Raw genomic sequence first — 16,490 nt, forward strand, 5'->3', positions numbered from 1 at the left:
TCGCGTTGGTCGAGATCCAATGACTGTTAGCAGAATATGGAATCGGTGGGTTCAGGAGGGTGATACGAAACGCCCTGCTGGATCCCAACGGCCTCGTATCAGTAGCAGTCGAGATGACAGGCATCTTATCCGCATGGCTGTAACGGATCGTGCAGCCACGTCTCGATCCCTGAGTCAGCAGATGGGGACATTTGCAAGACAACAACCATCTGCGCGAACAGCTCGACGAAGTTTTCAGCAGCATGGAATATCAGCTCGGAGAACATGGCTGCGGTTACCCTTGACGCTGCATCACAGACAGGAGCGCCTGCGATGGTGTACTCAACGACGAACATGGGTGCGCGAATGGCAAAACGTCATTTTTTTTATGAATTCAGGTTCTGTTTACAGCATCATGATGCTCGCATCCGTGTTTGGCGACATCGCGGTGAACGCACATCGGGAGCGTGTATTCGTCATCGCCATACTGGCGTATCGCCCGGCGTGGTGGTATGGGGTGCCATTGGTTACACGTCTCGGCCAACCTCTTGTTCGCATTGACGGCATTTTGAACAGTGGACGTTACATTTCAGATGTGTTACGACCCGTGGCTCTACCCTTTCATTCGATCCCTGCGAAACCCTACATTCAGCAGGATAATGCTCGACGGCATGTTACAGGTCCTGTAGGGGCCTTTCTGAATACAGAAAATGTTCCACTGCTGCCCTAGCCGGCACATTCTCCAGATCTCTCACCAACTGAAAACGTGTGGTCAATGTTGGCAGAGCAACTGGTTCGTCGCAATACGCCAGTCACTACTATTGATGAACTGTGTTATCGTGTTGAAGCTGCATGGGCAGCTGTACCTGTACACGTCATCCAAGCTCTGTTTGACTCAATCCCCAGGAGTATCAAGGTCGTTATTACGGCCAGAGGTGGTTGTTCTGGCTACTGATTTCTCAGGATCTATGCACCCAAATGGCGTGAAAATGTAATCACATGTCAGTTCTAGTATAATATATTTGTCCAATGAATACCCGTTTATCATCTGCAATTCTTCTTGGTGTAGCAATTTTAATGGCCAGTAGTGTACCTTCCTCAACACCTTTAAAACATTTTCGATAAATTTTGACCTGAAAATATATTCCCGCGTTTTTTAATATTCAGCTCACCTGAAACTTCCACTTCCTCCCCCATCTGTAACTCACTCACACCCACTAGTCCACTGCTGCAAGTTGTTCATACCCATCCACTCCCGGTTGCCTTTCTCATTCACTCATTCAGCACAACTAATTGTCATTACACCGGCACTGCAATATCGTATTTATCCGTCGATACTGGCCATGTGATTTCCAATTAAAATGTCTCCCCTGTACGGAAATATGCATAGTGACTGTATGGGTGCAGGTTGTAGATACATGGTTAACGAAATGTGGAAGTTTGGGTCTGACATGAGGCGTGCTCGCATAGGCTAAAGGTAAAGCGACTGCTCAAGATAAGTGGAGAATCTGGGTTCGGGTCCCAATCCGGCACAAATTTTCATTGTCATTCCATTATACATCTGATGGTCGTCCTTATTCGCAACTGCGAATACATTCCATTGCCATTATCTCTTTATGTATCTCTGGCTCTCTCTCTCCTGTGACGCAGTCACAATCCCTTTCGTTCTGTCCTACTACTACAGTCACGGCCTCCCTCTTGCTCTCTCTTACTGCTAATACCTCATTCTTTCCTTCCATACACTTCTGTCGCTGCTCACTGTCACTATCTCTCTTTTCCTCGTCGTCGTTGGTACACTCTGTCTCTCATTATCACTATCTCTCACCCACTCTCCGCCCCCGGTAGCTGAATGGTCAGCGTGACGGACTGTCAGTCCTCTGGGCCCGGGTTCGATTCCCGGCTGGGTTGGGAAATTTTCTCCGGCCAGGGACTGGGTGTTGTGTTGTCCTCATCATCATTCTCATCGACTGCAGGTCGTCGAAGTGGCGTCAAATTGAAAGACCGGCACACGGCGAACGGTCTGTGCGACTAGGGGCCCTAGCCATACGATTAAATAACTCACTTCCACTTTCTCGTCCTCTTTATTCCTCTCCCTCTGGCACTGTCTTCTTCACTCTTTTCCTAGCACTGTTCTGTCACTGTCAACTATGTTCCACTGTCACTGTGTCGCTCTCTTTCTCTGACACTGCCATTGTCTCCTTCGCTCTTTCTGCAACACAGTCAGTGTCTACTATCTTCCAGTATTACTTTTCCATCTCTTTGTCACTGCCACTGTCTTCTTCTCTCTCAGCATAAAAAAGCGCGAGTATTTTTGCATGCAAAAATTTTTGGGGAAAATTTTTAAAGTCGCTCAGGAAGGTACAATGAAGCAGCTGGTACCCCACTTTGCAGACAGTCTTTTAAATAAACAGGAACTTATTCGTATTTTTTGTGCGCCCATAGGAGCATTTTTCGGCTGGTTCGCTTCTTTTCCCTGCTGCAGCGGGTCATGGAACTCATATGAAAAGAAAATTTCGATAGTTTACAAAAAAATCGCATGTCCTTCATTACTACAACATGGGGTTCCCAGATGATACCGGCCGAAGTGGCCGTGCGGTTAAAGGCGCTGCAGTCTGGAACCGCAAGACCGCTACGGTCGCAGGTTCGAATCCTGCCTGGGGCATGGATGTTTGTGATGTCCTTAGGTTAGTTGGGTTTAACTAGTTCTAAGTTCTAGGGGACTAATGACCTCAGCAGTTGAGTCCCATAGTGCTCAGAGCCATTTTGAACCAGATGATAACGGGAAGACTTTACAGCATATTTTTCTCCGTACTACGTCACTTTACAAACTAAACTATTATAACTAAATACTGCATCTACCTGAGTGCCTTGATCCACAGCTTTCAGCATGTCAGCTGAGAAACAGAGAGTTGGGCTTCACATGATCGATGTTTAGGAATCTAAGCTGATGGGCATGGAGGTGTTCATTCTGTTCAAGATGCCTCATTTTGTTCGAGCTCAGAATATATTCTAAGATTCTACAACAAATCGAGGATATTATGGTTGGTTTACGGGGCGCTCAACTGCGCGGCCATCAGCGCCCGTGCGAAATCCCAATTTTTACACCGTCCAATTTTTGTACACAGTCCAATTTAGCCGCTGTCACGAATGATGATGATGATGATGATGATAACAACATGAAAGCCAGCCGCTGTGGCCGAGCGGTTCTAGGCGCTTCAGTCCGGAATCGCGCTACTGCTACGGTCGCAGGTTCGAATCCTGCCTCGGGCATGGATGTGTGTGATGTGCTTAGGTTAGTTAGGTTTAAGTAGTTCTGAGTCTAGGGGACTGATGACCTCAGATTTTAAGTCCCATAGTGCTTAGAGCCTTTTTGAACCATTTTGACAACATGAACACCCAGTCTCCGGGCAGAGAAAATCCCCAACCCGTACGGGAATCGAACCAGGGACCCAATGATCCAGAGGCAGCAACAACAAATTGATGTTGAACATACCGGACGGCAGCTTTGTGGATCACTTCTACCACCTTTCTTGTAGGCAGGTGTTACGTGTGCTTTCTTCCAACTAGGGGGCACGATTCTTTGTTTGAAGGAGATACGCTAGACTGTAGTTAGAAGAGACGCTAACTCTGCCGAAAATTCCATCGACTCCTACGGCTTTATTTAATTTTAACGATTTCAGCTGTTTCTCAACCCCATTGACACTACCATCTATTTCAGTCATCTTTTCAGCGGTACGAGAATTGAATTTTCCTTCGTAACGAAACATTTGAAAGCAGAATTAATTATTCCTTCTTTTGCTTTGTTACCCTCAAATTCAGCTCTTGTCTCTTCCACAAGCGACTGGACACTAACGTTTGTGCCACTAATAGCCTCTACTTGCCCCAGAAGTTGTTTGGATTTTAGAGATCTTTCGACAGTATTCTGCTAAGGTAGTCACTGAAGGCCTCACGCTTTGCGCTCTTGACAGCCAGATGTGTTTCATTCAGTTTCTCTCTATGTACAGCCCTATACATTATTATGCAGTAGCCTTTGTTGCTTTATAATGACTTTATATCACGGTGTATCCCTCCCATCATGAACTGTGCTACTGGGTATATATCTATCTAGCGCATGGTCAACTACTTTTTTTAATCTTCAGCCGTAGTTCCTCTGGCTCCTGCTCTTTGCTAAAAATTTCAAGTTCCTCATGGAGATATGGTACCACTGATTTTTTATCTAGTCTGCTGAACGCATATCTCTTTCTGTTTTAGTTGTCCTTTGTACTTGGTAATCACTGTTGCCACAGCTGCCTCATAGTCACTAATACCTTGTTTGGATTTGTCTATTTGTTGCCATTAGATCTGATATATATCCATCATGAGCAGAGTCCCTAAGTATATGTTCTAGATAGTTTTCAGAGAGGCCATATAGATATGTTTCAAAGACGTCACGCCTACCACTAACGATTGATTGTTAGACGGTTAAAATCACTTCCGACGATTACAGTGTGATTGGAGAACTTATATACAAGCGAGCTGGCGGTTTCTCTAAAGTTTTCGGTTACATGGGGTTATCGGTTGAAGGATTGGAAATTTGTGGTAAGTTCTGTGGGACCAAACTGCTGAGGTCATCGGTCCCTAGGCTTACACACTACTTAATCTAACTAACTTACATTAAGGACAACACACACACCCATGCCCAAGGGAGGACTCGAAACCTCCGAAGGGGGCAGCCGCGCGAACCGTGGCAAGGCGCCCAGACCGAACGGCTACCCCGCGCGGCGGTTGAAGGATTCAATTATAAATTTATACGCACTCCTGATACCCAGCCTTGTCCAAATAATCTCACATGCAGCTTCAGTTTCTGTCTCGGTGGATTGTGTTTCCTGTCTACAGCGACAAATACACCACGTGCATTACCCAGTAGCTTATCCTTTCGATGTACGCTTAAATTTTCCCCAAAAGTCTCATTGCTGTCAACTTCAGGTTTTAATCAACTTTCTGTACCTAAAATTATGTGAGTAAAAGTTAGCTGAACCCGAGACCTGCGTGAACCTTATCAACAGGTAGGTACCAACGGATGTGAAGCTGTTCACCATCTGCACTGATGCCATAATTCTCTACATTAGCCATGAAACCGCGCCAGACTCCCACATACAGGACAATGTCGAAATGGAAGTTATACGAAAATTAGCTACTACAATTTGAGAGCTTGATCTTTAAGCCTATTAGTGTGTGTTTCCTGCTGTTCATTATACTTGGTCAGTTAACGCTGCTGCTACGATCGCAGGTTCGAATCCTGCCTCGGGCATGGATGTGTGTGATGTCCTTAGGTTAGTTAGGTTTAAGTAGTTGTAAGACTAGGGGACTGATGACCTCAGATATTGTCCCATAGTGCTTAGAGCCATTTGAACCATCTGAAGTTAACAGTAAACATTGCGACTGTTAGTTGCAGGTTCCACCTTATTCACTGACTGCTTGAAGCTCATAGAAAATAATACATTTTATTGCTTGCCAGATATTACGAGCACCGGTAGTAGGATATGTGTCAGAAGAGGTGAGAGTGAGTCAGAAGTAATTATGACTATCGGTCAAATGAAAACAATAAAAAGCATCTGTAGATACAGACAAACATTCTGATAGCGAATTATGAGAAAAATAGACAATAGATAGAGAGATTAGTAATTTACAACGTCTACTAAATCGAATGACAACAATAAAAGCATTAGGCGAAGCTAATGTTTAAGAAGATTGTACAAGGGCGTTAAATAAGTAATGCAACACTTTTTTTAAAGCCGATTGGTTTTATTCAGCATTCCAGTACACCCAGTTATTCCCCATTCTTTTGGCAATAAAGCACTGTTACTCAACATAATTGGCGCTCAATGCGAAGTCTTACGCCACACTACTGGGAGAGTCTATATGCTTACACAGTGGAATGAAAGGGCAGAAGGGCCAAGGTGGCATGTATCGATCCGCAAGTATTTCAGTGTGCCATCCCCCTGCACGCACTCACCTCGCTATTGAGCTCACGAGTCATGCGTCGGTGGCAGGATGAGTGGTTGGAAATGTCTGACAATAAGCTCCGTTTAGTCAAGCCCACAACGCGAGTGTGGTGTACTTCTTCCCCGCCCTGTACACACGCACGCTGCTCCTTTGATGACTTCCTCACTGTGAGGAGGTTCGGTTGGAAGTTTGTGGCCTGTTGGCCTTTACTCCCCTGGGAATCTTGACGAATCTTCTTTCTGTACTGGTAGGTTTTTCTGGACTGGCAAGGAGTGCCGATGACCTATTTCCTGTACTTGTCGGTGTGACGATTTTTCTTCTTCTTCTTGGCTGTTGCTGAGGGCTCTCCCTCGGTTGGGATACTGGGAATAGTGTATCCTGCTTTTTCTTATTCTCCGTTGACCAGAGCGAAGATGATGTAGCGCATTTGCCACTCGGTAAAGATAGGGTAGGAATTAATCAGAATATCCTCCCTAGAAAGACCTACAAGGCCTTCTGGGTACTCAATTGGTTGATGTGGGGGTTGAGGTTTGGTATGGTTAGGTGGAAAGAAAGGATAAGGGTTGTCGTGGTGGGGGTACGTACCATCGCGAAGCGATGCAGCGATCTTCTGCGTTACAGCGCTTGCGCTGTACATATCTGGAAGCGGGAGGAATGGGACTTCTTCCCACTCTTCTTCTTGCGCTGCTGCTTCGGTGTCCGTCTTGGGCTGTGTTGCCTCCCCTTCGGCAGGCACGTCGGTCTGCGTGGCCACCGTCGCGAAATCCTCCCGTGGAGGAGTCGCCTGGGTGGCCGTGTCGGCGGTTGTGGCGGAAGCTGCTTTGGCTGAGCGAAGCTCTTGCGTCAGCACAGCAATCTGACGCCGAGCCTCGCCCAGTTCCGCCAGCATGGCCGCCCTCTCTTCCGCCATGGCGGATTTGAAGGCGGACATGGCTTCTTGGACGGCGTCGTTAAGGCGCCTGGTGACGACGTCTTCGGTACAAGTGACCACCTCTTCGTGTGTGGTGGTCACTTGCTTCTGCGTCTTCTTCTCCGGTCCGCGCCAGTTTCTTCTGTAGGCGCAGGAGCGGGCGTTGGCCGCGTGTGCGCCGCCGCAGTTGGCGCAGGTACAGGGGGCGTCCTTCTGCTTTTTGCAGTCGCGTGTGTCGTGTGCTTGCGCACACTTCAAGCACGCAACTGCTCCGCTGCAGTGCTTGGCGACGTGGCCAAGCTTTTGGCAGCGAAAGCACTGCGTTGTAGTCTTCCTCTTCTTCTTGCCGGTTGTTCCTGCTAGCGTGAGCAGCAACTCCGCCAAGGCAGCAGCTTTGCGTTCCCTTCCGCGTCCCGACATCTCGAGTAGCAACAGCGACAATCAGCTTATGCGTAACTCTCCGCGGCGTGAGCGGGAATGCCGCGTCCGCCCCCCGCCCTGTAGACGGGGCGAGGTTCTCCTCACTCGCCTTCGGATAGGCCACAGTCCTATGACCCATGGCTTCCTGCTCCGGTGAGAGGAGCCTCCAATGTGTGGTACTTGTGGCGTCCAGGTCACTGTGCGCCACCTTTTATTGGACTGCGTTTTATTTTCTGACCAGCGGGCCACGGCTGACTTGCCGGTGCATATGCCATCTCTTATAGGAAATACTCAAACGAATGTGGTCAAAGTTTTAAAGTTCTGTGACTTGTCCAATGTTTTTACCAAGATTTTAGGGAGAGAGTCTTAATTTGTTCACAGGATGACTGGCTCGCCCATATTTTGCGTAAGTGGACAGCCAGTGACAATTTCCTGTGGGCATTCTAGACGCTCCTTTCTCGTTTTCCTTACGTTTTATTTTCCTATACAGCATTTTGCATCTATTCCCGCTTTTTTTTGCGTGTATGCTTCCATTTTACTACACTACTGGCCATTAAAATTGCTACACCAAGAAGAAATGCAGATGATAAACGGGTATTCGTTGGACAAACATATTATACTAGAACTGACATGTGATTACATACTGCCGGCCAGGGTGGCCGAACGGTTCTAGGCGCTACAGTCTGGAACCGCGCGACCGCTACGGTCGCAGGTTCGAATCCTGCCTCGGGCATGGTTGAGTGTGATGTCCTTAGGTTAGTTAGGTTTAAGTAGTTCTAAGTTCTAGGGGACTCATGATCTTTGAAGTGAAGTCCCACAGTGCTCAGAGCCATTTGTATCATTTTCTTTTATTACACTTTCACGCAATTTGGGTGCGTAGATCCTGAGAAATCAGTACCCAGGACAACCACCTCTGGCCGTAATAACGGCCTTGATACGCCTGGGCATTGAGTCAAACAGAGCTTGGATGGCGTGTACAGGTGCAGCTGCCCATGCAGCTTCAACACGATACCACAGTTCATCAAGAAAAGTGACTGGCGTATTGTAACGAGCCAGTTGCTCGGCCACAATTGACCAGACGTTTTCAATTGGTGAGAGATCTCGAGCATGTGCTGGGCAGGGCAGCAGTCGAACATTTTCTGTATCCAGATAGGCCCCTACACGACCTGCAACACGCGGTCGTGCATTACCCTGCTGAAATGTAGGGTTTCGCAGGGATCGAATGAAGGGTAGAGCCACGGGTCGTAACACATCTGAAATGTTACGTCGACTGTTCAGAGTGCCGTCAATGCGAATAAGAGGTGACCGAGACGTGTAACCAATGGCACCCCATACCGTCACGCTCGGTGATACGTCAGTAAGGCGATGACGAATACACGCTTCCAATGTGCGTTCACCACGATGTCGCCAAACACGGATACGACCATCATGATGCTGTAAACAGAACCTGGGTTCATCCGAAAAAATGACGTTTTGTCATTCGTCGTTAAGTACACTAACGCAGGCGCTCCTGTCTGTGATGCAGCGTCAAGGGTAACCGCAGCCATGCTCTCCGAGCTGATAGTCCATGCTGCTGTAAACGTTGCCGAACTGTTCGTGCAGGTGGTTGTTGTCTTGCAAACGTCCCCATCTGTTGACTCAGGGATCGAGACGTGGCTGCACGATCCGTTACAGCCATGCGGATAAGATGCCTGTCATCTCGACTGATACTGATACGAGGCCGTTTGGATCCAGAACGGCATGCCGTATTACCCTCCTGAACCCACCGATTCCATATTCTGCTAACAGTCATTGGATCTCGGCCAACGCGAGCAGCAATGTCGCGATACTATAAACCGCAATCGCGATAGGCTACAATCAAGTCGGAAACGTGATGGTATGCATTTCTCCTCCTTACACGAGGCATCACAACAACGTTTCACCAGGCAACGCTTGTCAACTGCTGTTTGTGTATGAGAAATCGGTTGGATACTTTCGTCATGTCAGCACGTTGTAGGTGTCGCCACCGGCGCCAACCTTGTGTGAATGCTCTGATAAGCTAATCATTTGCATATCACAGCATCTTCTTCGTGTCGGTTAAATTTCGCGTCTGTAGCTCGTCATGTTCTTGGTGTAGCAATTTTAATGGCAAGTAGTGTAAATTGGTTCACATTCGTTTCTTTTAATGTGTCTCAGGGCGTTGATGACCTCGACGTAGAGTGTCCGTAAGTCCCAACATACACACACACACACACACACACACATACACACTGTTACAGTAGGTTTAACAGTAATATCAGGTTCCTGTAGTTCCGGAAGCTGCGAAAGTCTACGTTCTGACCATTGTTTTTACTTTTTTCAAAAAAAAAAATTTAAAAAAAGCAGCTCTAAGCACTATGGGGCTTAACATCTGAGATCATGAGACCCCTAGACTTAGAACTACCTAAACCTAACTAACCTAAGGACATCACACACATCCGTGCCCGAGGCAGGATTCGAACCTACGGCCGTAGTGACTTTTTTCAGTAATAAAATGAAAACACACTGAAATCTAACGGTGTACAGCAGCAATTACTCCATAATAATTACGACACGACACTCGTGTTTCAAAATGTAGCCACCAGAGAGCAGGGAATGACACTATTCAGTGGTGGGGAAAAGCTAGTGGCATCACAGAGTACAACCGAACTGAACTTTTTGTGGCATGCCAAAATTTGTATTACTTGAGTATCTCCACTGAAAATTCTGTGTTCATACGCGCAACTAAAATGCCACTGCAGCTTTCCTGTTTCTGTTGCGTCACTTTTGGAGGCGTGTCTGAATCCTGCATAACGCTTCGGTATGTTCCTTACAGGTTTTGGGTGTTGCGGACCTAACGTGAGCACCAAGTTTATATGATGCTCTCTCACACTACTCTTTGTTATTTATATAGGTCGACTCGATAATCACTCTGCTATTAGACTAATACAGACTGAATTCAGTAAACAGCCTGTCCGATTCTGCAGTGATTTCAGTAACTTGAAGCAGTGGAGGACTCGTTGCAGAAAGTTTTCTAAATACATTCTTAGGCAAAAAAAGACGCACCACGAAGGAATCATCCGAATGGGATGCAATTCGGTATAAGTGAGGTACACGTACAGACAAACGAATGATCACAATTTCAGGAAAATTGGAAGATTTATTCAAAAGAAAGAGCTTCACAAACTGAGCTAGTCAGTTACGCATTGTTCCAAATCTGCCTCTTATGCAAGCAGTTTGGCATTGACTGACAGTGTTGCTGGATGTCCTCCTAAGGGAAGTCGTGCCAAATTCTGTCCAAATAGCGCGTCAGATCGTCCAAAATCAAGAGATGGTGGGAGGGCTCTAGCCATAGCATTCCACACGTTCTCAATTGTGGAGAGATCCGGCGATCTTGCTGGCCAAGAAAGGCTGCGGAAAGCACTACAACACTCGCAAGTAGGGGGGCAGGCATCACCTTGCTGAAATGTAAGCTAGGGAGGCTTACCATAAAGGGCAACAAAACGGGACATAGAATAACGTCGACGTACCGCTGTGCTGTGAGGTTGGCGCAATTGACAATCAAAATGGGTCCTGCTATGAAAAGAAACGGCAACGAAGACCATCACTCCTGGTTGCCGGGCCGTATGTCGTTCTTCAGCCAGGCTGGTACTCCAGCGTCGTCCAGGGCGTCTCCTGACAAGCCTTCGATGGTCATCGGACTTCAGTTTGAAATGGGACTCACCACTAAAGACAGTTCTACTCATGAAATTCCATAGAGACGGCCCAGTGAACAGTGGGATTCCAACCTGAATATCGCCCAACAACCAGGAGTGATGGTCTGGGGTGCCCATTCTTTTTATAACAAGATCCCTGTGGTTGTCATCTACAGCACACTTACAGCACAGCGATACATCTACAATATTCTACGTCTGGTTTTCTTGCCCTTCATGGCAAGCCATCCTGGGCTTACATTTCAGCAAGATAATGTCCACACGCACACGGCGAGAGCTTCTACTGCTTGTCTTCCTGCTTGCAAACCCTACCTTGGCCAACTAGGTCGCCGGATCTCCCACCAACTGAGAGCGTTTGGGGTAATAGGGGCAGGGCCCACCAATCATCTCGGAATTCTGACGATCTAACTCCAAATGGACAGAATTTGGCACGATATCTCTCAAGAGTACATCTAACAACTCTGTCAATGAATGACAAGCCGAATAACTTCTTAAATAAAGACCTGAGGTGGACCAATGCTTTACTGACCTGCTCAATTTGTGAAGATCTTTCTCTTGAATAATTCATCCAGTTTTTCTGAAATTGTGACAGTTTGTTTGTCTGTTCATGTACATCACACCTGCATAATTCCATCCCATTCGGATAATTCCTTCGTATTGCGTTGTTTTTTTTCGGATTGTACTCTAGGAGGTAGCAGTATAGACTAGACCGAATAAAACATATATAACACGTATTCACTTTTTATTATTTACTCACATACTTGTGTTAGAATGTGACCCAAACAGGTTTTCACAGAAGATGTTACGCAAATGAAAATGCTTAAATTCGAAGTCAGTTTTCTTAAATTCACCTCTTCCTCTAATATACTTTCGTATTCTCTTGACAAAGCCACGTGTTGCTCTTCTTTCGTCGTCTGGGTATTCTTTTTAAGGGGGCACCGCTATTCGTAATCCGAACGATCAGTGCATCTCTTCGGTTCACATTTTCTTTGTAGACTTCGCCTTCATCCCCACAGTCAAGAAACTAAAGAGGTAAGGTCTAAGGACCTTGGTAACCAAGAGACGTAATCATTTCTGCTCATCCGTCTTCCGAGAACTGTTAGGTTTAAATGTGTCACTTGACTACTAGATTGTGATCTTTCCATGCTGGAAGGTTATTCCCATCCTTGTAGCCAAAAGATCTCTTCCAGTTATCCTGGAAGCTCGTTTTCAGGAAAGTCTAGGAAATGGAGTGTTGAGCGACGATGTGGTAACACAACAAGCCCAACCAAATGACTATCACATCACATCTGACCCCTAGACTCTCATTAAACTGTTAAAAAAGGTTCAAATGGTTCTGAGCACTATTCGACTTAACATCTGAGGTCATCAGTCGCCTAGAACGTAGAACTAATTAAAACTAACTAACCTAAGGACATCACACACATCCATGCCGGAGGCAGGATTCGAACCTGCGACCGTAGCGCTCGCTCGGTTCCAGAGTGTAGCGCCTAGAACCGCACGGCCACTCCAGCCGGCTCCGTTAAAAAATGTTCGAAGAATTATTAATTTTGATGATAATTGTTCAAACTGCGCATAACTGCGTTTTCGTAGGAGAAAAGAAATATAGTTAAGATTTGTAACTTGAAGTTGAATAGGACGGTTAATTATCTTCATTGATTCTAATAAACTGTGTAATATCACAATAAATCGACTTACATATGCGGACAATGTTATTCTAATGAGTGGTAGCAAAGAGGCCTTTCAGTTTATGACAAGTTCTTATATAAATATTGTAAGAGAACCGAGTAAATGGTCAAGATCAACGCACCCAACGATCAAACCCCACTAATAATTAACGAATTCATTTTTAAAAGAGTAGACATATTTAAATATTTGGGAAGCATTTAGTGAGCAGATAGAATAGAAATTGAGATTAAGCAAGGATCACAGCGGCAAATAGTTCATAATCTGGTTTACGGAATGTGCTCTGCAGTAGATCAGTTTCGAGAAGTTTTAAAATCTGCCTGTACCAGAGTGCAATTCTCCCGGTAGCTCCATATGATCTGCAACGTTTGTATTAAAGAAAACACATGGAGTTAAGAAGAAGAAGATTTTTATAAAAGTTTGGGCAACTTGGTTTGTTTTTCGATGATAATTGCAGATACTTCTCATTCTTCTTTGCGACACAGTAGCCTTAGTGGATGATTCCTTTATGCAGTAGGTACAAAGAAGTCTGCAGGTACTTAACTTGCATACATTTTTTAATAACGAGCCTTTGCAGGATTGTATACTCTTTTCAAAACACTTTTATTGCCATAATACGCTTTTAACGTAATACAGTCTATCCAGCTTGCTACTGCAACAGCCGACTTACAAACCACGAGTCTTACCCCATTACAAATATCTCTCGCCACTCTCGGGGTGGATAAATACAGGTCCTGTATGGTGTTCAAAGGAATCTTATACGATCATTGCTGGAAAATAGTGGAAGTTTAGGTAACGATTATGAAGATGCAAAGCAATCATGTACTTTTTTCTTCAAAGTGAACCAGAAACGCTCAATAATATTTAGAACTGGTAGTAATGGTGGATAGGACACATGCGACAATTCACCCTAGTGCTCATAAAACCAATCCCGGACGATTCCAGCAGTGGAATCCCAGTCGTCTTGGAACACAGCATCAGCTCTTGAGAACAAACATTTTACTGACGTCGATTTGTTGTAGAGTCGTGGAACATATTTTGTGTTCATACATAATGACCTTTCTAGACTCTGAGATTAAGTTCCATAGTGCTTAGAGCCATTTGAACCATTTAGACTCTGAGAAGCTCATCTGCAGAAACCAGCACGGTTTTTTGGAAACAGCGGTCATGTGAGACACAGCTGGTCCTCTTTGTGCATTGTATACAACAGGCTTTAGATTCCGGCTCCCAGGTTGGTGCCATATTTCTCGACTTTCGAAAGGCGTTCGACTCAGTTCCGTACTGTCGCTTGCTCCAAATAGTGCGCGCTTACGGTCTATCAAATGACATATGCGTTTGGATAGAAGGTTTTCTAATAGACAGAGAGCAGTATGTCGTCCTGAATGGGGTGACTACAACAGAAACAACCTCAGGTGTGCTCCATGGCAGCGTAATAGGTCCGCTGCTTTTTACGATTTACATAAACGGTCTGATTGATGGTACTGACAGCGGCATTACACTGTTTGCCGATAATGCTGTAGGAAAGTAGTACCACACGAAAATCGTGAACAAATCAATGAGGATTTGCAGAAAATAAATGCGTGGTGTAATGACTGGAAATTATCTCTCCATATTAGTAAGTGTACCCTACTGCGTATAACAAGGCGAAAATCCCCGTTAATGTACGAGTACAAAATAAATGCCCAGTCTCTGTAAGCGGTAACATAGATCAAGTATCTGGGTGTGACTATTCGAAATGATCTCAAGTGGAATGATCAGATTACACAAGTAATGGGCAAGGCGAATTCTAGATTGCGGTTTATTAGTAGGATCCTGAAGCGATGCAGTACTTCAACGAAGGAAATTGCTTACAATAAGTTAGTTCGCCCAGTCTTAGAGTATTGTTCGTCTGTATGGGACTCTTACCAGTTGAGTCTGATTCAAGAGATTGAGAAGGTCCAAAGAATAGCGGCAAGATTCGTGATTGGTACATTTAGCCATCGCGAGAGCGTTACAAAACTCATTGAAAGTTTGAAGTGGGACACACTTACAGATAGACGACGCGCTAAACGGAACAGGCTGCCCACTAAATTCCGAAATCCGATCTTCGCCGAGGATATAGAGCATATGGTATTACTTCCAACTTTCAAATCGCGCAATGGTCACCATTCAAAGATAAGGGAAACTAGAGCTCGTACTGAGTCGTTCAGACAGTCGTTTCTCTCTCGCGCGATACGGGAGTGGAACAGAGGGGAGGGAATTATGACTTTGGCGCTAATTGTGCCCTCCGCCACACACCGCTTGGTGGCTAGCGGAGTATACATGTAGACGTAGATAGGATGGACCTGATCAGCCAAAATTGTAACATAATCCTCTGCAACCTTGAAGATTAGCCGTGGGAACCGTGGAATACCAAGATAAGTCTGTCCAAATCATCACTGATCCTCCTTCATGTTTCGCTCTTGGGACGTAAATTCGGCCAGAAGTTGGAAACAGTGTGCAGCAAGGCTTATCATGCCAAATGACGTCCTTCCATCGCCCCATAGACCAGATTCATATGGCTGCGGTACGACGTTTCCCTGTTACACCCATTTTCATTACTGTAGAGTGGAATTCCAGATCTCCCAGAAATTCCTTGATTATGAAGCTCCCTTCGTGTTTTTTTGGTGCTGACAGTGTTCGCGAGTGCGATATCCAGTTCAGTAGTGACTTCTACTGCTGTCGTACTCTTATTTTTCGTCACAATACTCTTCAACGACCGTCCGACAGGATCACTCAACACACAGTTCCGTCCGAGTTGTGACTCAGCGAATGATGATAGCCCTACATCCCTGTATGAGGTGTAAATCATCGATACGGTGGCTGTTGAAACGCCAAACACTTCGCCTACCTCGGTTGCGAAAGCACCCACCATACGAGCGCCAACAATTTGCCCTAGTTCGAATTCACTGAGCACCGACGGAGTGGACTCACAACCACAAAGAACATTGTTCTGACCACGACTGACTTTCGTTATGTCTTGATGACGCTGTACAGGTAACTTTCGTTTTCAGATGCAACGGTGTAGACTATAGGCTTGGCTCGCATCTGCATTTAGACTCTAAGAAAAAAAAAGAAAAAAAAAACGACGCCCCACAAAGGAACTATCCGAATGGGACGGAAATAGGTAGATGTGACAGAGAAGTTGGATGATTTATTCAAGAGGAAGAACTTCAAAAATTAAGCAAGTCAGTTACGCGTTGGTCCACCTGTGGCCCTTGTGCAAGCGGTTCCTGAGCTTGGCACTGATTGATAGAGTTGCCGGGCGTCCTCCTGAGGGATATCGTGCCAATCTCTGCCTAAGTCGCCCGTTAGATCGTCAAAAACTCAAGCTGGCGGCAGGGCCCTGATCATAATGCTCCAAGCATTCTCAATCTGGTAGAGATCCGGCGATGTTGCTGGCCAAGATATGGTTTGGCAAGCACGAAGATAAGCAATAGAAATTCTCGCCGTGTGCGAGCTGGCATTATCTTGAATTGTCAGCCCAGGAAGGCTTACCTTGGAGGGCAACAAAGCATGGCGTAAAATATCGTCGACATGCCGTTGCGCTGTAGGGATGCCGCGGGATGACAACCAAAAGGGTACTACTATGAACTAAGTAGGCACCCTAGACCGTCACTCCTGTTTGTTAGGTCGTGTGCCGGACAAGTGTCAATTTCGTAACCAATCGCTGTCTGGGGCGTCTCCGGACACGTTTTCAGCCTGCAAACTCGTTGACTGGAGTGGAATTGTCTTCAGTGATGAGTCCCGCTTCGAACTGAGCTCCGATGACTAGCAAAGAC

General features: G+C 45.9%; 1 protein-coding gene across 1 annotated transcript in view; it reads left to right on the forward strand.

Moving 5' to 3' along the window:
* The window catches only part of LOC126201595 (putative ammonium transporter 1), a 362,485-nt gene that overhangs the window by 221,291 nt on the left and 124,704 nt on the right, over positions 1-16,490 (forward strand). The window lies entirely within an intron of this gene.

The sequence above is a fragment of the Schistocerca nitens genome, chromosome 1, assembly GCF_023898315.1.
Source record: "Schistocerca nitens isolate TAMUIC-IGC-003100 chromosome 1, iqSchNite1.1, whole genome shotgun sequence".
Lineage (NCBI taxonomy): Eukaryota > Metazoa > Arthropoda > Insecta > Orthoptera > Acrididae > Schistocerca > Schistocerca nitens.